The sequence below is a fragment of the Lycorma delicatula genome, chromosome 1, assembly GCF_047948215.1.
Source record: "Lycorma delicatula isolate Av1 chromosome 1, ASM4794821v1, whole genome shotgun sequence".
NCBI classification, from domain to species: domain Eukaryota; kingdom Metazoa; phylum Arthropoda; class Insecta; order Hemiptera; family Fulgoridae; genus Lycorma; species Lycorma delicatula.
The window spans coordinates 322841268-322868305 of record NC_134455.1 but is presented as its reverse complement, the minus strand read 5'-3'; the positions used below and the strand labels follow the sequence as shown (position 1 = coordinate 322868305).

The following is a 27038-nucleotide window of genomic DNA, read 5'->3' as shown; positions in this document are numbered from 1 at the left end:
TACACGCTTTCGGTAAAAATTCCGTACAATAAATGCGCACTTTTGAAACTATATAGATAAGGTTGTGCGTTTGATATACCTTTGGTGTATCACCGGATTGCCACCAGATTATAGAAGGTCGGCCTCAGCTTTTTTTGTTAAGCAAAATATGCAGATATTTTGAAAAAAAATTGAATCACTATTTCTACGAAATTGTGTAATGTCTTTTTAAATATTTTTTTTTATTTTTATGTGTAATTTAAACTGTTGTAACTTATATTCTTGTTCATTTAAAGCGTATTCGATGTAATCTACAAGAGAAATAATTTACGAGAGTAACTAAACTATTCGGTTTTTTTTATAATATCACACGGTTAATTGAAATAGTTAAGGTGAATCGAAATAAATTTTTTCGTCTGGGACTAGCGATGTGATGCCAGGAATGTAACCTTCAGATAACGTATCGGGTAGAAAGGATCGTTTTAACGTTTAATCTTTTTGTGATGTTTTTTGAAGTGTTCCTTCCTAGCATTTCTTATGTTTACATTTTTTTAACCGACTGTCCGCGCAGCCGGACGTCTACCCTAGACAGTCACCATAATGTACATCCGATGTATTTGAATCTGTTTTTTTCCTGACAAGCTTCGATGACATTCAGTGGAACCGCTGTCGTATAGCGTTTTACATCGTTAATCCTACCGCCTACAGAAAGAAATAAGCGAGTTATTATACAGCCCACGTAAAACTTCATCATTCGTGTTACCTTGCGTCCAGTAATGAATATTATTCATTGATAGCTTGCGGCTATTCTTCATTTGCATTCGTTGATTTATTACAACGACCGCGGAAAAGAATTACGTTAAAACTGCAAATGCTTCTTGTGCATTTTAATGAAACTGGCTGCGCAGAGGAAACAAAACATAAATAAATAATTGGTTATCACGCTGAAACATCGATTATTTTCTCCTCTTCATTAAAGAGATGTCCGTTTCCGCTGAAGTTATTATATTAAGCAAAAGTATCGCATATGGTTTTTACATTTTTTGTAATATGAAGTTACTGAAACGGTTTCTGCTCGGTCGGTCTGAATCGCTGACATAGGCGTTGTAAAATTTGTATCTTAATAATAACTTTTATCAGTAACGTTCATTAGGTCGTTGAGACTATCTAGGGGTCTATCCAGAAGGATGTATTCTGAGAATGAACACTTATGCGATTCCTTTTGAGTATTGCGGGGTAAAAATCCCAAAACTGTTTCGATGCCGGTAAAGATGAATTCCATAAATTGTTATCGCGTATTTAAATCTCCTTTAATAATGTTATTAAGAAGGTCGATAAAAACAATTTAACGATAAATTAATATAGGTCAGTTAACCGACGGTTTTTCCCGAGGAACATCGTTTTCACAAATGAATTGAAACGTAGCCGTACGTTGAAACGGCGATGAGGTGACTTTTCATATCATTTATTACGCGTGTCCTCAGTTACAGTAACTTCTTAGACGACCTAGACAAAACAAATTATGAATTCAGGCAGTACAGGTCTAGAGCTGATCTTTAATTTGCAGTTTGTAAATAAAGACAAATAAACACTTTATTTTAGTGAACTATTTTATTTATCGTAATATTTTCATCTAATTACTACGGTATCTTTCTCGCGACTTGGCGAGAGTAAAATGTAAATTTATTATACACTTGTATAGATAGGTATGTGTGTGTATGCGTTCCCTGTTATATTTTGATTTCCGTTGTGTTACAGTCGCTTTGTCTGAACTCCCAATATTCTGATTTTTTTAAGTTATCATAATAAATAAGTGCTCTTCATGTTGGCTTCTGCTGTTTAGAATTCACTTCCTGTCATAATACGTGCTTAGAATGAGCGACCGAAAACGAACCTGATAAAAATGTTATTTTTAATTTTAAATGTCATAAAGGTGATGTAAGCAGTCATTAATGAAATCATTTCCGTCAATAAGAATTACGCCTGTTTTTCAGAGATATAAAGCGCTTTTTAATTCAGTAACCGAAATAAAATCAAGAAAAAAATTAATTTAGTCTTTCTCACACAATTTTGATACAAAATCTTTTCTTTTATTGGAGTCGTACTAAATGTATAATGATAATGTTTTAATGTAATGATAATGACAATAATAATTTTAATGATGATGTCTTAAACTAATGTATAAGATTATTGTCTGTTTTTTTTTTTTGTCTTCAGTTATTTGACTGGTTTGATGCAGCTCTCCAAGATTCCCTATCTAGTGCTAGTCGTTTCATTTCAGTATACCCTCTACATCCTACATCCCTAACAATTTGTTTTATATATTCCAAACGTGGCCTGCCTACACAATTTTTCCCTTCTACCTGTCCTTCCAAAATTAAAGCGACTATTCCAGGATGCCTTAGTATGTGGCCTATAAGTCTGTCTCTTCTTTTAAGTATATTTTTCCAAATGCTTCTTTCTTCATCTATTTGCCGCAATACCTCCTCATTTGTCACTTTATCCACCCATCTGATTTTTAACATTCTCCTGTAGCACCACATTTCAAAAGCTTCTAACCTTTTCTTCTCAGATACTCCGATTGTCCAAGTTTCACTTCCATATAAAGCGACATTCCAAACATACACTTTCAAAAATCTTTTCCTGACATTTAAATTAATTTTTGATGTAAACAACTTATATTTCTTACTGAAGGCTCGTTTAGCTTGTGCTATTCGGCATTTTATATCGCTCCTGCTTCGTCCATCTTTAGTAATTCTACTTCCCAAATAACAAAATTCTTCTACCTCCATAATCTTTTCTCCTCCTATTTTCACATTCAGTGGTCCATCTTTGTTATTTCTACTACATTTCATTACTTTTGTTTTGTTCTTGTTTATTTTCATGCGATAGTTCTTGGGTAGGACTTCATCTATGCCGTTCATTGTTTCTTCTAAATCCTTTTTATTCTCGGCTAGAATTACTATATCATCAGCAAATCGTAGCATCTTTATCTTTTCACCTTGTACTGTTACTCCGAATCTAAATTGTTCTTTAACATCATTAACTGCTAGTTCCATGTAAAGATTAAAAAGTAACGGAGATAGGGAACATCCTTGTCGGACTCCCTTTCTTATTATGGCTTCTTTCTTATGTTCTTCAATTGCTACTGTTGCTGTTTGGTTCCTGTACATGTTAGCAATTGTTCTTCTATCTCTGTATTTGAACCCTAATTTTTTTAAAATGCTGAACATTTTATTCCAGTCTACGTTATCGAATGCCTTTTCTAGGTCTATAAACGCCAAGTATGTTGGTTTGTTTTTCTTTAATCTTCCTTCTACTATTAATCTGAGGCCTAAAATTGCTTCCCTTGTCCCTATACTTTTCCTGAAACCAAATTGGTCTTCTCCTAACACTTCCTCCACTCTCCTCTCAATTCTTCTGTATAGAATTCTAGTTAAGATTTTTGATGCATGACTAGTTAAACTAATTGTTCTGTATTCTTCACATTTATCTGCCCCTGATTTCTTTGGTATCATTACTATAACACTTTTTTTGAAGTCTGACGGAAATTCCCCTTTTTCATAAATATTACACACCAGTTTGTATAATCTATCAATCGCCTCCTCCCCTGCACTGCGCAGTAATTCTACAGGTATTCCGTCTATTCCAGGAGCCTTTCTGCCATTTAAATCTTTTAATGCTCTCTTAAATTCAGATCTCAGTATTGTTTCTCCCATTTCATCCTCCTCAACTTCCTCTTCTTCCTCTATAAAACCATTTTCTAATTCATTTCCTCCGTATAACTCTTCAATATATTCCACCCATCTATCGACTTTACCTTTCGTATTATATATAGGTGTACCATCTTTGTTTAACACATTATTAGATTTTAATTTATGTACCCCAAAATTTTCCTTAACTTTCCTGTATGCTCCGTCTATTTTACCAATGTTCATTTCTCTTTCCACTTCTGAACACTTTTCTTTAATCCACTCTTCTTTTGCCAGTTTGCACTTCCTGTTTATAGCATTTCTTAATTGCCGATAGTTCCTTTTACTTTCTTCATCACTAGCATTCTTATATTTTCTACGTTCATCCATCAGCTGCAATATATCGTCTGAAACCCAAGGTTTTCTACCAGTTCTCTTTATTCCGCCTAAGTTTGCTTCTGCTGATTTAAGAATTTCCTTTTTAACATTCTCCCATTCTTCTTCTACATTTTCTACCTTATCTTTTTTACTCAGGCCTCTTGCGATGTCCTCCTCAAAAATCTTCTTTACCTCCTCTTCCTCAAGCTTCTCTAAATTCCACCGATTCATCTGACACCTTTTCTTCAGGTTTTTAAACCCCAATCTACATTTCATTATCACCAAATTATGGTCGCTATCAATGTCTGCTCCAGGGTAAGTTTTGGAGTCCACGAGTTGATTTCTAAATCTTTGCTTAACCATGATATAATCTATCTGATACCTTGCAGTATCGCCTGGCTTTTTCCAAGTGTATATTCTTCTATTATGATTTTTAAATTGGGTGTTGGCAATTACTAAATTATACTTCGTGCAAAACTCTATAAGTCGGTCCCCTCTTTCATTCCTTTTGCCCAGCCCGTATTCACCCACTATATTTCCTTCCTTGCCTTTTCCAATGCTTGCATTCCAATCTCCAACTATTATTAAATTTTCATCTCCTTTTACGTGTTTAATTGCTTCATCAATCTCTACGTATACACATTCTATCTCATCATCATCATGGGCGCTTGTAGGCATATAGACGTTAACAATCGTTGTCGGTTTAGGTTTTGAATTTATCCTTATTACAATGACTCTATCGCTATGCGTCTTGAAATACTCCACTCTCCTCCCTATTTTCTTGTTCATCACGAAACCTACTCCTGCCTGCCCATTATTTGACGCTGAGTTAATTACTCTAAAGTCACCCGACCAAAAGTCGCCTTCCTCTTCCCACCGAACCTCACTAATTCCTACTATATCCACGTTTACCCTATCCATTTCTCTTTTTAAATTCTCTAGCCTACCAACCTTTTTTAAGCTTCTAACATTCCACGCTCCGACTCGTAGAATGTTATTTTTTACTTTTCTGGTGACCCCTTCCTTAGTAGTCCCCACCCGGAGATCCGAACGGGGGACTATTTTACCTCCGGAATATTTTACCAAGGAAGGCGCCTCCATTATTGCTTTTGAAAATGCAGAGAGCCACATTTTCTTGGAAAAAAAAAACAGCTGTAGTTTTCCATTGCTTTCAGCTGCGCAGTACTCAGAGGACTGAGTGATGTTGATATGGCCGTTTAAGTCATTGTGACTCACGCCCCTAACAACTACTGAAAGAGCTGCTGCCCTCTTTCAGGAATCATTCCTTAGTCTGGCTCTCAACAGATACCTCTCCGATATGGTTGCACCTTCGGTCCAGCTACTCTGTATCCCTGAGCACTCAAGCCCCCTCACCAACGGCAAGGTCTCATGATTCATAGAGGAGGATATTGTCTGATGATATTAAAATACATGATATTAATAATCTGTTTCGTTACTTACGGTACATTAGTTTTTAGGGTGAATTGACGATAGTTTTTCTAACTGAAAATAAAATAAACACTACAAATAAGCTTGATGGTTAGAAAATTGAACGAATCCGTTAGCTGCGTGCTCACTTTACCCGTAATTACAACTTTACGTGAAGAAAAATCGTTAGGTTTGTAAATTCACAAACATGGGATAGTTAGCGTTTTGTGATGAGCAATATTTTCTTCCTTCAACCCGCCTGTCAATTTTTTTAATAGAAATTAACATGATGGTGTAGCGTGATTTCTTTTGTGACAGGAAGAAAAACTATATCCACCTTTGAACGAATAAAGGAAGAAATTATTTTTATATTTTATGGTTGCTATTATTAAACTCCCGTTTTTTATTTCGATTTAAAAATCAAGCCGCGGGTTGTTTTTATTTTACGTTTAATTTACCGAATTTGTATAAAAATTTGAATAAAATAGCAACGTCTTTGTGAGTTTTCGTTCTAGTTTGAAGTAGATCTATAGCCATATTTATTTTAGATTTATAGTCTGTTAACTGGCTCACAAGAAAACATATGTTTATTAAAAGATATCTTAAATATGTTTCTACATATTTACATAATTATTACATTTAAAGAATTTGTTATTTTGATTTATTTTATGGTAGGCCAAAGTTTAACCGTGCTAAATTTTTTACAATTGAAGTAACTGGAGACGCTTGTGGATAGTCTATGCTCGTATGATTTTAAAAATGATGATAATTAATCTCACTTATCGTAGGGATGTATTTTTTCCACAAAATTAATCGAGGGTCGAGATCCGGTGAATACTGATGAATTTTGCTGTATTCGATAGCGAAACGAAACGTAACGTAACGAATTTTTTATAATTGTATTTTCACGTATGTTTTTGTTTCAATATTGAAATTTTTACGCACAGTAAGTAGGCAAAATTTGAATACATGAATTGTCATTGAATTTACAGAAATATGTGTAGGTTTTTGTTGTTTTTCCGTATATATATGATGTCTATGTGATTGGATTCCATATAAGTCATAATTTCATTTTTTTTCTTTTTAAGAATTGGGAATTACGATAATTATATAACTATGTGTTATTTCTTAAGTTTCTATTATTAATATTATAATTTGATGTATTAATTCACACGTTGATGCCTTCTTTCTTTATGAGTTTGTTGATATTTATGAATGCTGGAACGAAGCCAAAATGTTGTGCATTCAGTCTTTCCATACGAAGTAAAACAGCTTTAGAAGGTTATCTACAAAATTTTGTCATTATGTACATGATTTCATCCGATCTGTACAAGTAATTTTATTGCGGCATGTCCAGTATTAAAATGGTTTATATCGGATTGGCTGTCTTCACTTCAATAATGAAAAAGAAAAACATTTAATTCACATTTTTTTATAGCTTCTTAATAAAAAAACCAGCAGAATCATTTTGGAAAACTATTTATAGAAAAAAAGCTGATGATTCATTAATTTTGTTATGATTATTAATTGTTTCTTGGATAATGCCTCCTTTACGCAAATTGTTGAACGATCAGAATTAAACTTATTAGTTCAACTTACTCGGTTAAATTAATTAATCTGTAATTAATTTTAAACTTTATACGTCGGAATGGAAAAGAAGTTAATTCTATAAACCGTCTTTCTTCTACAGATTCTTATAGATAATTGTAAATACCGAACATTGATAGGTTCGTCAGTAAAAGTTAATTTTTTATTTTGCTTTATGAATGAAGAGTTAAGGTTAAAGAAACGGTCAGTCGACAGAAGAAGAAAAAACGAAATGCTATTACAAGTTTGAATGTTACCAGGTGTCGGATCTTTGTTTTACTTTTTTTTTATACACACTGAGCAAATAAATATTTTACGTAAGTAGTATTTATAGATTTTATGTTACAAGAATCTTATGATGACATGATGTTAGTACTCTAACGAACGTATTACTTTTTAGCAATAAATATAATATTGTAACAAGATCGGTATAACGGATCTGAGTAACAGATTCCTACTTAATTCTTCCTATTAAGAAGAAAGTAGTAGAAAATATAATAATGAGAGGAATCCAGAAAGGGACTAAAAGAAACCCTTTTAGTAAAGGTAACAGGTCCGTTTAACAATCGTCTTTTGTAATATTGACCACTGACACTAAACAGTTGTTGTTCCGTGAGAAGAGTTACCGGATCAAGGTTTGGAATTTCATGGGAAAATATGAGGGCGGTCGATAATTCTCTCGCTTCGAGTTGGGTCCGGTCTGGTAGGTAAAGAGGATAGGAGTATACTTACTCCGGGGGAGACCAGATAAAAATCAGTACTGCGAATCAGTCTTAAGCGAGACGTTACGACGTCAGTCTGCGAGATGCGAGTTTGCGATGTCAGTTTGCGAGATGTCAATCGGCGAGAGTATTCTGCGAGGAGGTCAGGGAATAAGCGAATTTATTTTATTAACTTAATCGCGTCGAACTTAATCCAAAGTTCGACGCGATTAAGGTGACGTTACTAGTAATTCCAGTGTGGACAGTACACGAAAACAAGAAATGGTTCGATGAGTTACTGTAAGGTTATAAGTGAAAGAGATAATGTTCTAAATTTCATTCATAAATTGTTAGGGTAGTTTAATTTCTAAACCGGCAAAGGTATGTACAGTGAAATAACTTTACAGTTGTCTTATCTGTTGTACTATTTTTGTTAATACAAAAATGGTGGTTAAACGTGTTAAGACTAGCGGACATGCTAATGTCTTTTTTCAGTAGGATTAAATTCTGGTTTTCATTATTTATCTAACTGTGAATAAATCCTGACTAATACTTTAAATTCTGCTTTGTATGTAATGACTGTTTATTATTATTATTATTATTATTACTATTATTATTATTGTTGTTGTTGTTGTTGTTGTAGTTGTGATTACCACGATAATTATTTGTTTGTTTATTGTTGTCATTATTCTAATTGTTATTGTGAGTTGTTTATTATTGTCGCTTATTATTATTATTGTCATTGTTATTGATTTGTCTTGTTTTACTTACGTTCTTTATTTAATATTAGTAATTATATAACATTTTCAATTGTCAATCTCTCAATATCCTGATCGAGCCCGAACAAGCGACAATATTTAAAATAAAAAATTATTGAGAAAATAACTGCAGACTGTATTAAATCCCAGCGTCCTGCATCTGATATATGAAGAGTGGTTTCTGTTTTAAAGATTTTGTCATGTAAAACTAAGACGGTGAATTTTATTGGGAATACGTCATATCGGATGAATTATTCGGTAGTTGATACTATTTCTAAACCGGTGTGAAGACTTCGGTATCTCACCGATGCAGTATTTCTTACAGAAATATTCGTTTTCTGAATTAATTTAATTTCGAGCTGTTTACTAGTCGGTCTGAAAACCGAAATCTTTCGTGATCACAATACTTCCTTTCCTTCGTACAAGGAAGCATTCAATATATTACACGAATTTTATTTTTATTCTCGTTTCTTCAAAATATCTAATCACTAAAATACATGCATTTTTAATGAATTATGATACTGCACAAAATTATAAGTAAATATCGTTTAAAAAAATATAAAAACTTTGGAAGGGGGAAATTCTGAGAATACCAAAAATTCACTCAGGAGCTTAAAAAGAACAGAGAGATATTAAGCAAAAGGTGACATATTTAAATAAAATAAATTGAAATAAAAATATATGTGACTTTCATAAACGATAAAACATCTGCAAGATAAAGTTTTCTCAAGTAAGTAAAGTATTGAAGTTTAAATGTACTAAAAAAAAAAAAATACCAAAGTGGAGGTTATATACCCGAAGAGTGGCTCAACCTTCTCGATCTGGCGAACCGATCGGTACAATAGTTAGGATGTCGTCTTAAAAATCAGGCGGTCTCGAATTTGGTTCACGGGTAAGGTCTGGTACGTTTTCAGTATTTACAGAATTTCATATTTCTGATTAAAAATACTTTTGTAAATGCCTGTCCGTGATCGTAAAACATATAAATGAAAAAAAAAAACTTCCCATTCCTGATTTCGTGGCATAATGCTTCTTTATTTCTTGTAAACTTTATTAACGATATAAAAACTACTTTAGCCTTTTTCAAAACATTATTTTGGATCTATTTCAGAGAAAAATGACCTTGTTTTTTAAAAAATAGCTTTTCTGAATCTTTAAAAATACAGAAAAAACATTTTGAACGAAATTTTCTTCAAACAAAAATGTGTATCGTTTACGTTTTCCATTTTTCTTTTTTAATCAGTGACGGTTTCAAAGAAAATTTCCATCAAGTTTAAGACTTCAATACGTTTCCTGAACTAGACTCTTTTTCAGGAAGCCTTTCTCTCTTTCAGGATTCTCATCATACTTATCATCTTATCATTCTCATCATTCTTTTCATCTGTTTGTCAGGATTTATTCTACGATCAGATGCCTTAGTCTACCCTCACCGCTCGTTTAAAAGAAAGTCAGTGAAATCAGAAGAATAATTCTCAGTTTTAAGAGCTTAAGATATTATTTATATGTAAGATGTTTTTTTTGTCTTCAGTCATTTGACTGGTTTGATGCAGCTCTCCAAGATTCCCTATCTAGTGCTAGTCGTTTCATTTCAGTATACCCCGTACATCCTACATCCCTAACAATTTGTTTTACATATTCCAAACGTGGCCTGCCTACACAATTTTTTCCTTCTACCTGTCCTTCCAGTATTAAAGCGACTATTCCAGGATACCTAAGTATGTGGCCTATAAGTCTGTCTCTTCTTTTAACTATATTTTTCCAAATGCTTCTTTCTTCATCTATTTGCCGCAATACCTCTTCATTTGTCACTTTATCCACCCATCTGATTTTTAACATTCTCCTATAGCACCATATTTCAAAAACTTCTAATCTTTTCTTCTCAGATACTCCGATTGTCCAAGTTTCACTTCCATATAAAGCGACACTCCAAACATATACTTTCAAAAATTTTTTCCTGACATTTAAATTCATTTTTGATGTAAACAAATTATATTTCTGACTGAAGAGTCGTTTCGCTTGTGCTATTCGTCATTTTATATCGCTCCTGCTTCGTCCATGTTTAGTAATTCTACTTCCCAAATAACAAAATTCTTCTACCTCCATAAAATTTTCTCTTCCTATTTTCACATTCAGTTTTCATTATTTCTACTACATTTCATTACTTTCGCTTCTTGTTTATTTTCATGCGGTAGTTCTTATGTAGGACTTCATTTATGCCATTCATTGTTTCTTCTAAATCTTTTTTACTCTCGGCTAGAATTACTATATCATCAGCAAATCGTAGTATCTTTATCTTTTCACCTTGTACTGTTACTCCGAATCTAAATTGTTCTTTAATTGAACATTTTATTCCAGTCTACGTTATCGAATGCCTTTTCTAGGTCTATAAACTCCAGGTATGTTGGTTTATTTTTCTTTATTCTTCCTTCTACTATTAATCTGAGGCCTAAAATTGCTTCCCTTGTCCCTATACTTTTCCTGAAACCAAATTGGTCTTCTCCTAACACTTCTTCCACTCTCCTCTCAATTCTTCTGTATGGAATTCTAGTTAAGATTTTTGATGCATGACTAGTTAAACTAATTGTTCTATATTCTTCACATTTATATGCCCCTGGTTTCTTTGGTATCATGACTATAACACTTTTTTTGTAGTCTGACGGAACTTCCCCTTTTTCATAAACATTACACACCAGTTTGTATAATCTATCAATCGCTTCCTCACCTGCACTGGGCAGTAATTCTACAGGTATTCCGTCTATTCCAGGAGCCTTTCTGCCATTTAAATCTTTTAATGCTCTCTTAAATTCAGATCTCAGTATTGTTTCTCCCATTTCATCCTTCTCAACTTCCTCTTCTTCCTCTATAACACCATTTTCTAATTCATTTCCTCCGTATAACTCTTCAGTATATTCCACCCATCTATCGACTTTACCTTTCGTATTATATATTGGTGTACCATCTTTGTTTAACACATTATTAGATTTTAATTTATGTACCCCAAAATTTTCCTTAACTTTCCTGTATGCTCCGTCTATTTTACCAATGTTCATTTCTCTTTCCACTTCTTGTGTAACTGTCCACTTTATTAAAGACTTGGAGAATGGTACTCATAATTATAATTACTTTTATAAACACAATACTTATTTTACTAAATATTATTCTATATAATTTGTATATTTAACGTTAGAGAGCATTATGAGGTTAGAGAGCATAGGTTATGTTGATATATGTACGATTCGTTTGGAGGGAGAAATTCCGAAAGAGTACCGAATTTTGATAACTTAATGAGATATATTGATAACATTGCCTTATTTCTGTAGTCTATTAACCGACTTTTTGTTTTTCATCCGAACGGATATTTTAAATAAATTTGGGATGAACGGTTGAAACAAAACAAATTATTACGAATTTCGTAACATATTTGGGGGGTCGGTAGAGTAATAAAAGTAAGATGGAAATGTGTACATGTCTGAATATTTTACGATTTAGGTAAAATTAAGTTATAATTTACGAAGAGGTTTTAGTAATAAATACGAAAGAATTCGCTAGGCTTTTTTAATAAATCCCTTAATTAGTTTTCATACTTTGCTGAAAACCAGTTTTTTCACTCTTTTCTAATAATTTAACATTTTGTACTTTTTGCAGAAGATTCTTTTTATAAAAATTTTTAGCCGCTTTTTTCACAGCTAAAATTTTTTTGTAGCCTGGTCTTAATCTTTTTTCGGTTATTTATGCTCTGATATGAAAGTTTATCAATCTATATAAATAAAAATGTAAATGTTCGTTTGTTCAGAATCTTAAATCTCCGAAAGTTATTCACCGACTGCTTTGAAATTTTGTGATACAACGTTGCATTCGAATATGCGCGTGTTTTTATTTGCTTACTGTTTATATACCTAAGATGCCAGACCTGTGACACGTAAAAACATGCTCTTTTTGAAAAACCGCGCTGTACTAAATATTTTACGATTCAATTTCAATGTTTCCGAAATGTGTGTCCGCTATAGACTAAAAAACTACGGGACCTATTTACGCGCGGGGTAAAGGGAGAAAGGGAAAAATCGGAAAAGTGAAAGAGGGAAAAATTGAAAAGGTAAAAGGAAAGAAGGGGAAAATGAAGAAAGGGGAAAGATGAATGGAAAAGGGAAATACGGGAAAATAAAAAGGGGAAAGAAATGGAAAAATGGGGAAAAGGAAAGTGGGAAATGGGGGAAAGTATTAAAACTGGAAAAAAGAAAATGGGGAAAACGTAAAAATAGAAAGGTTACATTTTGTGAAGTTCCGTAATGTTAATTTTGTTAATGTTTTATTATCAAACTTTGAAGTGTTATTTTACTCAAATCTAGCAATAGCGAAGCATTGCCGGGTCGCTAGAACTAAAATAAAATAAAATTGCTAATATATTAAGTCTCGATAGTTTTATTTTTATTTAAATATATATTTCAGTAATAAATATAGCATGTTATGCTTTGTTAGCCCCAATTCCTGAATACTAAAGACAGGCGGATTTGCGATATATTTTCTGAAACGAAACCTCTGTTGTAATGAATTCTCTATTTTTAATGTTGTATTAAAAGAATAATCTTCTTTTCAGGAAATCGATACCGTTCTTAAATATTTAATTACGTGTTACATTCTGTAGTTGAATTTTATTGAACTGTTTTTTTAACAATTCTTTAATGTTTCTGTAACTTAATGTAAGAAATAATCGATGCCATTCTATCATTTATTTAAAGTAGGAAATACCGTGTCACGTGAATGTCCACCTCATATTGATTTTCGTATTCTAAATTAAGAGAATACTGGCGAATACTGCATTATAAATAAAGTATTTATTTTCTTATAATAAATTATTCATTACATGCAATGTTTGTGCGATTGTGAATTGGCAAGTACTGTAACTTAATTCTTTAAAATTATTAATTTTTTTTATTTTTTTATTTTTATATTTGCCCGTGCCTTTGTTCATTTGCAATTACAATAAATTTATCGAATATATATATTAAATTATTGTTATTAATTAGTAGTCAACTGTTAAGTTCTCCGTTAATATAAAAATAAGAAAAGTGCAATCGATAAACCTTCGTGGTTAATAATGACACTCTTAACCCTGTTTCTCATAAATTCACATTAAAAAATCGTAGATCAAATTCTATTACGAAACCCGATAACATCCAAACAAACCAAATTTGCAGAACTACAAATTTAGTGAATAGCGTTAGTAATCAGATATGATTTACTGTTGTTGGTTTTTTACAATCGTATTCTCTTGAAATTTTTTTTTTGCGTTATCGTAATTTTATGTATAATACGTTTTTTTTTTGTAGAATAATTTATTAGGTATTTTAATATAGAATATATATAAAATGGTTATTTGACATTTATTTTTTTTATTTGAAATTAAAAATAATTTGTTTTTTCTGTTAGTAGACTTATTTAATTTTTAGTTACGTACCTCACTTTAAAAGCTGACTTGTATTAATTTTACGGTGAAGTATTAATATCATTACTGATACTGCACGTTTTGTTAACGAGTGATATTTCGGATATAAGTGATAATTTTAGATTAAGTGATATTAGTGATATTTAAGTGTGCATATGTTTACTTTCGTATTTTTACTTACCGTAATCGACGTCTTTTGTATTATAGAAGTTAACATTTTAATACGGCATGATGTAGTACGTTATTATAAATTCTTTCCCTCGTTAAAAAGCTCTTGTGGACATCACATGACTTCCTTTACGCCTATTAAATTACATATACACATTTTTTTAAATGAAAAGTACATAAAATTGTATTTCATTAATAATAATAATATATTTTATTATTTACTGCTTCATGAGCTCGGACATTTGTCTGATCTGTCTGTAACTAGTGCTCTTCTCATAACCGATCCAGCATCGATCTTGATTCATTTGGTTTAGAGGAAATTTTCTGTACTTGTAATTTAATTTCTTTTAATTTATTTCAGTAGGCTAAACTTAAAAGTCGGCGATATTATTGCGCGGAAAGTTCGTATTAACCCGTTTAAAGTGGAAACGAATTTATTCGTTTTTATTAAAAGTTCGTTTTATTATACAAAGTACCGAATTTTCTTCGGGCATGAATTAATTACAGTACCGATAAATATAATTTTTGGTTCTTAATGTATTATACTTGAATTTAGTGTATTTTTTATTACTTAAAACGAATCTGACGTGAGAATTATTCCGTCACCCTTCATTTGTTGTGAAAGATTTCACAATTTAAGTTGGAAAAATGGTTGATATAATATTATTTATTTTTATTTTGTGCTTTATATGATACTACATTTATTTATTTATTTGAACTATGTAAGTGTATAAATTGTACGGGAAGTTATTTTTGTGTTCGGTGTGTTTACTACAAAATTGCATTAAATAAAATTATACTTTTAATTAAAAGAGCTTATCGGATCAATTCTGGCACTAAAATGTGAGACCGAGGTGAGACGTGAGCTCGTCATATAATACGCTAACGATGCAGTCCAATTAAAGAGGATGTCTTAAAGTGTTCGCGTGTTCAAGTAAATGATTCTCACGATGTTCTTCAGCCGCTCGGTGTTCCTCTGTTTTGGAGAGAACTAACAGACGAAATTACCCATTATTATCTTTTGTGAAACAAATGTATCTGGAATTTCTACGAAATGTAAGTGTTCACTAGTTTTGCATCCTTCATTACATTTGCGATCAGACTTGTACATCGTGTGAAGTCCGATTTCCACAGTTACATAATACGTTTTATTGAGAATAAAACTGACACAAAATTAGGGTTGAGGAAAACGACGACGAAAACAAAGCAGACCTTGAAATACAGTACGAAGAATGAAATCTTACTTCGCATGGCGAGCTAAACGATTCGGTTGGCGATGTAAACTTATCAAAATATCAAAGTAAACTTTTTAAGATCAAGTTTGAGTGTCGGAATTTATTTAAAAAAAATAGAAAACTCTCAGTATTTGTTTATTCAAAAGTAAAGAAAGTATATTTCTCATTGCTTTGCGTAAATAAATAATTTTGGTTTTTTTTACAGAAAACGGGGACCTTATGTTATAATTGCGACAAGGTCATAAACTTAATGACCCCCAACGTCTATTCTTATTCTTTAAGACTTTGAGGGTTGGCGTCCCCACGGGCCTAGCCTCTGCAGGTTTTCTTACCACTATACAGTGAGCTGCAGAACATTTTACAATATACACATGTACTACACCAGAACATTACATAAAATACAACATACACACTTACACAACTACACAACATCCTACACTGATATTTCTTACATTTACACTCGGTGTTGTTGCGACATCTTACGAAACACAACCGTAACCCAAGGTGGGAACAAATCGTACCGATTGGTGAATGGCTCTACGTAGTGAGTCTCGAAGGATGTCCTCTGGGCACCAGGGCGATCCCAGTTGTATTTAGCTCTAGCTCCAGTACGCGTGCGCTCTGCCGGAGTGGTCGATTTTTCGCCGGTACTCGTGGGACCAAAATCTCAGTTCCAATAATAAATACAATGATGGTTGGTGATCCATCTGAAAAAACCACCATTTCTAGTCTTGTCAAAATACCTCGATCAGCTTTGTCTGACGAGGATAAAAGTCCTACTGAAGAGAATTGCAAATCATTAGACTTGAATTCTAAAAATATTAGATTCGTTGTTCTCCGAAATAGTCAGGAAGGTGGCTCCCTCCAAAGGGTTTCACCTTTCTTAATAAACAAAACTATAACAGGTGCAAGTGGTTACCCGAAGAATATCAGGAAATTACGTGACGGATCGATTCTGATTGAAATATTCAACGATGAACAGAGTCGATCTATCTTACGTCTCCGTAATATGGGTGGTATAAATATCAGTGCAGAATGCCACAAATCGTTAAATACGAGCCGGGGAGTACTTTTTGATGAGACCTGTTAGATATAGATATCACTGAAATAGTAAATGAGCTTCGCCCCCAAGATGTCGTTGAAGTGAAGCGTATAATGAAACGGCAGAGCGGAACAGAAGAAACGACACCGTCTCTTATTATACTGACATTTAGTCTCCCTGTTCCACCAGAGAAGATTAAAGTGGGTTACCTGTCGGTTCGGGTACGACCATTCATACCCAGCCCACGGTGGTGTTTCAGATGCCAAGGATATGGTCACACAACAACATCTTGCTCGAAAACGGAGATCTGTGCTCGATGTGCTAAAGAAGGTCACAATGACACTAACTGCAAAGAAGGTGAAAAATATGCGAACAGCGGTTCACATACAGCCCGCTCCCTAGATTGCCCAACCTTTAAAGAAGAAAAGGCATTTCTCAAAATCTCTACTGAGCAGAAGCTATCTTTCCCGGCTGCACGCAGAGAATATAAAAAGATAATAATTCACGGAACCTGGTTAAACCAGATGTATCTTTTGCCACCGCTACATCGAAACAACCTCCTACAAATGTTAGTAATCAGCAGTGCGGATCCTGCAACGAACTTAAAAAACTTGTTCAGATGCTTTCTGACCAAGTTGCTTCACTTACAGCCACTATTTTAGAGCTGACAAATATGAATAAAAAGTCTTTCGTCGCAAGTGAATCCAACAGTGTGATCCATACGAAAGTTCTTGTTCCCAAAGTCTTACCGGTAAGTGCAGGGATTATTACAGCTGGCAGTAAGCCACCTAATAAGTTCCCCGTAAAGGGAACCCATATAAACACTCCCTTTGGGATGTCAACTGCGGCATCCCTTTCTAATAAATCTCCTCCGCCATTACCTCATATACTGGGGCATATGGTTGAAGAACCACCCGACCCCAGGGCATTAGAGTTCTTTAAGATAAAAAAATAGAAAAAAGAAAAATCGAATCACGTACAACTAATTTTTGTATAGTTACCTAAATTTATTTATTTTATTACCTTTTTTCCACACTTATGAACATTATTCAGTGGAATTTTAGAGGTCTTCGGTCCTGCATTGAAGATATTACAGCACTGGCACACGCACATGATCAACTAATCATGTGTTTCCAAGAAACTCATCTTCTATAACATGACCCAATAACACTCAGAGGGTACTTCTGTGAAAGATACGACTGTCTAGTAGACAGTAGAGAGAGTGGTGGAGTGGTTGTTTTCATGAAGAATGGGGTGTCGGTTACAAGGATTCAACTAACCACTCTCATTCCTGCTGTTGCAGTAAAGGTCTCTATCCCCTTCAAATTCCATATCTGCAATCTGTATCTCTCACCGAACACTGAGTTCAGTGCTCTAGATGTCTCAAATCTCCTCATACCAATACCATCTCCATCGTTAATAGTAGGAGACTTCAATGTCTACCATATTTTCTGGGGCTCAACCTTCTGGTCCACTCGAGGAAATATAATAAACAGAGTGAGACAAGACTTGGACCTTTGTCTACTGAATACTGGATCATACTCATTCACGTCTTTATCATCTGGTACTGTATCTAACATCGATCTCTCTATATGCTCACCGAATTTACTCCTTCAACTTAATTGGTCTGTTTGTGATGACTTTTACGGCAGTGATCACAGACCAATTATTATTGGTTTCGGTGTAGACCGCGAAGTTGAAAGAAGGCCAAGGAAATGGATTGTTGAAATGGCGGATTGGAATGGATACCATAAAGCCTTCCAATCACAGTATGACGATGGTGCGAACATCCTTGACCAATGTTCCTCTTTTACGTCCATGATACTTGAGAATGCCAACATATATTCCACAAACATCGGGTAATCCTAGACGTCCCTCCGTTCCATGGTGGAATGATGATTGCAAACATGCTATTAACAATCGACGGCAGGCACTACGCAAATTTAATCGTAGGCCTACAACTGAACATCTAAATTTATATCGCAGGGCTAGAGCGGTATGCCGTCGAGTATTCTTGAACGCTAAGAGGAGTTCATGGACGAAATATGTGAGCACTATCTCACGCACTACTCCCACGTCTACTGTGTGGAAAAAAATCCGTGCAATTTTCGGATCACCGAAACAATCTATTTTCGGTGTTATTGATGAAGGAGAAGTCCTTTCATCATCTTCGGCTGTGGCAAATACTTTAGCAAAATCTTTCCGCTCGGTGTCTCTCACTTCATCATATAATAACGATTTTCATAGGCACAAGATACGGATAGAAATTAAACACTTCATTCTTATTTAAGGAATTGTTACACGCACTTAAAAACTCACGTGACACTTCCCCTGGACCGGACAACATTCGTCTTGCCATGCTTTCACACCTTCCTAATTCGGCACTACAACATCTTTTGAATATTTACAATGGTTTATTCTCCGAACAAGTCTTCCCACCCGGCTGGTCAGAATCATTAATTATAACAGTACTAAAATCTGGTAAAGACAAATCAAACCTCTCAAGCTACCGTCCTATCTCTTTAACAAGCGTTTTGTGTAAAATAATGGAGATTTTTAAAGACTCAGTCTTTAGAAATCCTAATTTAGGTAAGTATGAGGATCATCCACGTTGTATTGCTCCTGTAGGTGTCCGTACCCGACGTATGCTGCAGCATATAAATGTTGACACAGCGTCATTATTTCCAACGTATCCGTGCTCATATCCTCCGTGGGGAGTAAACCTTATAAATTTTACGTTTGACCTTACGACATACAATAAACAATCAACACTACCTACTGTCTTCCAGCAAATGTTTCAGTGTGTTCTTTCCAATATGAACCAAGACGCGGTGGTATACACTGATGGATCGAAACAAAACGATATAATACCGTTATATAATACCGTTGGTTGTGCATTTGTTGTCAATGAAAGAACTTATATGTTTGGTCTACCCGGTATTACGAGTGTGTTTACCGCTGAATTATACGCTATAAATAAGGCTCTAAATATCATTAACCCTAAATATAGAAAAATCCTTATTTGCAGTGTAGTGCTCTCCAAGCATTAAAAAACTTATTCCAAACATCCTATCGTCATTGAAATTTACAACGCAATCGCTGAGTTGAATAATCGCAACACAGAAGTAAGTTTTTGCTGGGTCCCTAGCCACGTCGGGATTCCAGGTAATGAACATGCAGATTCTGCTGCTAAAGACGCATGTAATCAACCTCCTTTCACCACCCGAGTTGCTTCTTCTGATTTTACCAATTATGTAAAACAATCTCTCAAAAGTGGCAAGGGTGACTGGATGGCTACCGTAGATAATAAACTCCGGCACATTAAAGATTCTGTGTTGCCATGGGACTCCTCATGTAGAAAATCTCGGCGTGAGGAAGTAGTCCTCTGTCGATTGCGGATAGGACACACGAGTATCTGATTACAAGAGGACACGCACCCCTATGCGCGCGATGCAACTGCCGCATGACTGTGCGCCATATACTCGTAGATTGCATATGTTATGCGGCGTTGCGACGTAAATTTAAACTTCCCAGAAACATCCGTGGTATCTTGTGCAACGATAATAAAGTTTTAAATCAGATGTTTCTGTTTTTGCGCAGTGCTGGGTTAACACAAAAAATTTAATATAAAAATTTAATTTTTGTGGTTCTGTGTTTTGATTTTGTTATCCGAGTAGGGAGCCTTTTACATTCCCTATCGGAATTTTCCAAATTTTGTATAGTTTTTTTTGTTTTAAAAAACTTCATCTGTGATATTAGTTGTAAGATTTTAGTGATATTAGTTGTAAGTCTGTAAATATAGTTTTAAGTTTTATTTCACCTTTTTAATTTTTTTTTAACTTAGTTTTAATTTTTTATTATATAATTTGTATTAGTTTTAAGTTTTATTTAATTTTACTCTTTTAGTTTTTAACCTAGTTTTAAGTTTTATGTTAATGTTTTTTAGCTTTTTTTCTTTTTCTTTTAGTCTTTTTGTTAACCGAGAATGGGCCTTTTACACCCATCTCGGACCTTGTTAAATTATATTTACTTTTGTTTTCGTTTTTACCTGTGATATTAGTTTTAAGTTTACTATTTATCCGTTAGATTAGTTTTTAATCTCTTTTATTATATTTTCATTAAAAAAATCCAGGCGATGATAACGCATAGACGTTTTTCGCCCTCAAAAAAAAGAAATTAAAAAAATAAACTTGATGAGTAACGACTTTTTATAGATTTATACAAATATATTTGAAAAGCGGTTATGCTTCGTAACAATAACAAAGACCCCTCTTTACGGAAGTAATACGAAAAACATACTATATTATGAAAATTGGTGTTTAAAAGAATTTAATTATACACATACAGGTGGTATTTGTATATATATTTAATAACTCTATTTTTAGCGATGCAGCTGGGATATAAAAAGGACTTGTAAAGGTTGTAAGGACTTTAAATAAGTGACCCGAACGGGTTGAAACCTGTTATGGTTTAAAACGGTAAATTCTAGGATAAATCTTTACTCTAAAACTAAACTCCGGGTAAAAAAATCATTGTTTATGAGCCCCTAATTAAACCCGGAAAAAGCATTTTTGCCGCCCCTTCATATCGAAGGGGCGATGATTAATTAGAAATATTTCAAAAGCGATGAAGAAGAATAGTAGTGATTTCCAGCACATGAGGCGGAAATTTCCTAATTTTAACGAAAGAAAAATTAAAAAAAAGATGTGTTCATCGGTCTAGAAAAAAGGGTACCGGCCAAATGTGGTGCACTCCATGCCGAGATGAACTTGTCGATCGTACGGCGATTAAAGACAAGAGATAATTTTTTAGTTGTCGGTAATTGCACTATTGTCCAGATGTGGCTAAACTTATTAATATATTCAGAGTAGCGGTATGTGCCGTTTAGCTAAAAATTAATTTCCTACATTCAGTTCTGGATTTCTTTGCGTTAAATTTTGGAGCGGTAACTAATGAACTAGATGAGCATTTCTACCTAGATATTTTGGTGATGAAAAACCGCTACAGTGGTAAATGGAGTTTTACTATGATTGTAGATTAATGCCGGACATAATTTGGTGTACATCCGAGGCTAACGACAAAAGACCATCAACTAGGAAGTTTTAATTAACATCATTTATAACTTTGACGCTGACAATTTTTCGGACAGGAAAAATTACCTCCGCGTGTAATTTTTAAAAGGACATCTACCGAGTGGTGAAAAATTTCCATCCGATATTTTCAGAAACAAGAAGAGGGATGATGAATAATGAATTGAATCCAGGACTGGATTAAATACGTCTGGAAGCGACCAAGCGCTTTATTACGAAAACCTTTCATTCTTGTAATGGACAGTTTTAAGGGTCATACGATCTCTTATACCGATGATGTAAAGCGGTGACTGATTGCTGGAATGAGGTTATATTATCTGGAATCAGGTTATATTATTCCTGGTAGATCGACATTTATTCTTCAACTTCCTAGATACCTGCGTAAACCAATCATTTAACACCAAAATCTGTAAGTACTACACCAACAGATGCTCAGCGCGACACACGAGACTACATCATCTGGTAAAAGTAAGAAACCGTCTTAGATACAGTTTCTGAGTGAATTATTGCGGCTTGGTCGGAAGGACCGGATGATTTGATGAAAAAATCGTTCAAGAAATGTTGTCTTTCGAATGTTCCCGATGGAAGTGAGGATGGTTATTCGTAGTTAAGCGATTACAAAGATGATTTCAGTTCTGCGGGTGACGGAAACTCGAGCTCTGATGACAGTATGAAGGTCCTACTACGATTTCCATGCTTGTAATTAAATATTTACATTACAGACTGATTACTGAGATTTTGAAAATAACGAATACATTTACCCTGCTACGGTGATTATTAAAAAAGTAACAATATTTTTTTACGCGATTTAATTTTCAAAATCTAGTTAAGCGATTACCTGTGTGTGTTTAGGTATTTAATAAAAAGGAGTAGTAAGGAAAGAGCGTTATATAATATACGTATAATTTATGTATGTGTATATTACATATCAACTAATAATGAGTCAGCTACATTATAATCTATTAACTGGTCGATGACTCGTTTATTATTTGATCGAAGCAATAATAATACGAACTTTTATTTGTAGCATTAATAATATTCTGCAATAATAATATATAATTCTCAGAAGGCTGCAGTTTACGTAAACACTGAGTGTATTAGAATCTATACTGCGTACGACCAACTCTGGGCACCTATACAAACATTTTTATTTTATCTTTTCTATACAAATATGATTCTCCTTTAAGAATAACTTTATTATTCAATTTCTATTATAAAACTATTTATTAATGTGATGAAAATCATTCGATAATGCAAATTGACATGGAAGTAGGAGTTGTTTTTGAAAGATCAACCGTTACCAAAATGGACAAATCACAAATTTCAGATCGTTTTGGTATTGCATAACGAGTGGGTATCGATAAGTGTATGCCTTTTTAAGTGACTTCCAGTTATGAAAACCTTTTCGTTCAACTATAAATATGAAGCCTGATTTTAAAACCATCATTAAATCATTTTAGTTTTATGATTAAAAAAAAAAAATATTATACATTAGGACTAGTTTAAAGGGTGTGTTTTCTTAGTTCATTAATGTATAATACACCACATAAAATCTATTTGTTAACCTTAACAGCTCTTAAAAAAAAAATCTGATGTGGACATCACATGACTTCCTTGTACGTCTATTAAATTACATGTACACATTTTTGCTGCACTTCATTTAAACTTATTTCATTTGAAAGTGAGATACGATCCTCCAGTTCTTTAATAAAAGTGGACAGTTAACACTATAGCTAAAGTATTAATTTTTATTAACATCAAATATTTATGCAATTATTAATTCAACAATCTTACCTGAAATATTATGTTATAGTAAAAATCCCTTGATTATTCTTTAAATAAATTGTTTACCAAATAATCCAGTTATAAAAGTTTCGATCCAGTTTCGAGTCCAGTTTCGATCGCAATGCTTCCTTTACTTCGTACAAGGAAGTAAAAAGAATTAAGCTGCTACTTTTAGCCCTTTTTTAAGGAAGTCTATTTGAGAAAAAGTAGTAGCTGTAATTTGCACTGCGAAAAATTGGCCTTCGGAGAACATGCTTGTATTTCGTGTATTTTTGAGTTTGTCATAAACGTTTCTACGTTATAGCAGTCTGTGAAAATGGTTATTTTCGTTTCCAAGACAAGCAGTTCAGTCAGTATAGTGTTAATCCATCATTCTGGTATTAAAAAGTATCTGGAAGAATATTATGGAGATCCTTCAGATTATGAATGGTTCACATTATAGAATTCGTTTACAGAGGTCCTTCGTAATTGAATTAGAGGAACAAAAGTTAAAAAAACATATTTTTTTGAACTTTGCTATAAATAAATTCATATAAAAGTGTAGTCCGGAATAGTGCAGAAATAGGGCTACTGCGTCAATACTACCCCTGCCTACCGCCAGGAGCGCTATTGTTGCAATCCGCAGTGTTGGAATTTTACTTTTCCCAGTTGAGATGTAGCGGGAGATTTGAAATTTCGCAGGGTTGCCAACCTTGTTATTTTTTTCCGTTCGATTAGTAATTATTTAATTAATATATATATATGTTGGTAGCGCTGGAGTACAGCTGCTTTGTTGTTATATGCTGAGGTGTGGTGACGTCAGACGACCACACCTCAGCAGATTATTATTATTTATTTATTTAGAATTAAATGAATAAATAATATTCGAGGCGAACAAAATTAACTGTTCCGGCCAGGACTCGAACCGACGTCGCTCGAGCGACCGCGCGGCGGGCGACTGCGACGACGCCTTAAACTAACCGGCTACGGCGGCCCCCTGACCCTGTGCGAGTTTTGGCGCGCGGCTGAAGGAACGGCTGGGCGAAGCGACCCGAGCTCTAACCGCGGTTGCGTCGGTGGTATAAGCGCGAAAACCGCTACCGCCACGCCCTGCTGTCGGCCAGTCGCAGCGCTCGAATTCCGAAGTTGGGGCGCATGCTTACTAGCGAGTCCGTTACGCAGTTGCGCGCTCACACAATCTGAAACAGAAAAGTAATAACACGCCCAACTTGAAAAAAAAAGTATTTATGTGTTAAACACTCTCTTTCCACCATTCCCTGCGAAATTCGAGACAACAGATGGTGGATCGTTGGTCAGATTACACCGCAGGCCTTGGAACCATCCATCTAGTAATGCCAATCGACTACCAATTTAAAAAAAAAAATACAATAGTCTTAAATTGCTGTGTGGGGGTTTAGAGTGTGTGTGTTCTGTGTATTTATGCGGTTGTGTTGTTTGTGTTAAGTGTTGTAGTCCTGAAAAGGACATTTTTTGATTTAGAGTTCGATTTCCACTACGCCTACATAACTTGCATAACCCTAGAATACATAAGTTGAAGCTTGCGACAATTCGAATATGTCGTCTTCTTCGATATTCGGTTTCGGCCAAACACATACGACAGTAAAAGTTTTGGGTAGCAACGAACCATTTCTAACATTTATACGCTTGATCTTCTTCTGTATTTCGTAGTCGTCTATTCGAATCGTAACGCTCTGCGATACTGCGCATTAAGGTACCGTTAAGAGTAGTTTGCAAACTCAACGATTGCAAAGACCGAACACTGATCGCGTACGCCTGCATCCTTTCTTCTTCTTCGCTACACATCATAAACTGCTACCACCAGCACCAGCAGCAGCAGTAGCGAACGTCGTTTGAAGTATAAATTAAAAAATTCCAATCTGTGAAACCGAATCGCGGTTTTCTTCTTTTTGTCATCTTTCGAATAATTTTTATACATTACGAAATAAAGAGAACCGATATGACGCTCTCTTATATACCGATCGCTTTTAATGTAATCGATATCTGAATTTTCATCCGCGACGGACGCGACTAGCAGCGCTTGCTTATCACCGTCACCTTTGGCAAAATAGTCGGTCTCATCGCACGCTCTAAAGAACAGTTCTCCGTCGGTTGCTACATGAGAGGTTAATCTTCTTTATTCGTTTTCTATATATAGGTTGACGGCAAGTACGTCTTTTCCGACAAGATTTAGTAAGACGCGTCAAGCGCCATATTCGGCGAATCGTAACGCCTTCCAGTTACCGTCGCTACCGTAGAATCCGGAAAAAATAACTTCATTACCGCCTATAAGGGCGATAGCGTTTTCAGTGCATTCAATTCGAAATAATATTTTCGTTCTCTTCTGTCGTAAAACTAACTTTACGATCACGTTATCACAGCTTTAATCGAATACGTGTTCGGTTAAATGAACAATGTATACGTAACTGTGTTTCAATTTAAAACACGTAGGCGATAGATGCCGGCTACCGACGCGAATATCTACTTCTCTAAGCAGATCCATAATATTAACAATTACGTTTACACCTCAGACGTATCTCAAGGAATAAACTACTTCATTCGGTTACGTCACATTTATAAGCTCCGTACCTCCCCACCTTCTCCTATTACCATCCTTTCCATACTCCCTACCATCTTCATGCCATCCATTCCCTCCATACTCACTACTCCTAACCCGACCTAATGTCCCCCTCACCATTTATATCGAAATTTGATGTTTGCGTATGTTTGAACACATTTTGGTAAAGGCCTTGGGACCTATTCATTTAGTTACTCGTGTAAACTATTGTGTAAAAAAAGAATAAATACTTTTTTAACAAAGAGTAGTCATACGTTGCTGTATGGGGGTTTAGGGCGGCCCTGAATAGGGCCTTTTAAGAAATAGCTTATTTTTATTTGATTTGTTCATTTTTATTCGAATATCACATCGAATTCGTTTCCAACGTGACCTTTAAATACCAACTTCAACTGCATCTGCACCATTGCGTTGAACTCGTCTTCCTTAATGGTAGCGGCGAACCGCTTAGATATATTTTTGTTGAACCGTAATATAGCCGTTTTCAAAGAATTTATGTTGAGCCAGTTCAGTGATACTAATTAAAGTACAAGCCAACAAATATCTACATACATTTTCCACAAATTTCTGTAACCTTTGTGTGTTTTTTGATATAAGGTTGTCTTGAAACATTGAAATTTGAAAACACCTGATACCCAACATTTTGGTAAATTTCTATACTTTTCCTTTGTAGCTATGCTACTGTAGCAGCAGTAGAGCTATAGCCGGGAAAGTAAAATTGTTAACCTTCATGGTTACTCAAAAGGTATTGACAAGTATTTTTTTGTGTTACTTGTTATTGTTTGTGCTTATTTTTTATTGAAATTTCAGATTCTGTTTTAAACTTTGTAAACTTTTTGGTATTCCTATGTTTGTGTGTTTTCTTTCTATTCTCTTATCACGGTTAATAATTTTTTATTGAAATTCTCTTCTAGTTCTTTATTTCTATTTTATGCCATATAGAATTATTTATTTATCTAATTAATGGTTTTTTTGTGTTAAAATAAAGTTTAATAAAAATATAAAAACTTCTTTCTCTTTCTGTTTAGCCTCTGAAACCACCATAAGGTATTACTTCAGAGGATGAATGAAGATATTATGTATGAATGTAGATGAAGTCTAGTCTTGTGCAGTCTCAGGTCGACCATTCCTTATATTATGGTTAATTGAAACCCAGCCACCAAAGAACACAAGTACCCAC

The 27038-nt window shown here is 34.3% G+C and overlaps 1 protein-coding gene across 1 annotated transcript in view; it reads left to right on the top strand.

The window, feature by feature from the left end:
• LRP1 (LDL receptor protein 1) overlaps positions 1-27038 on the top strand; it is a 473582-nt gene that overhangs the window by 95550 nt on the left and 350994 nt on the right. The window lies entirely within an intron of this gene.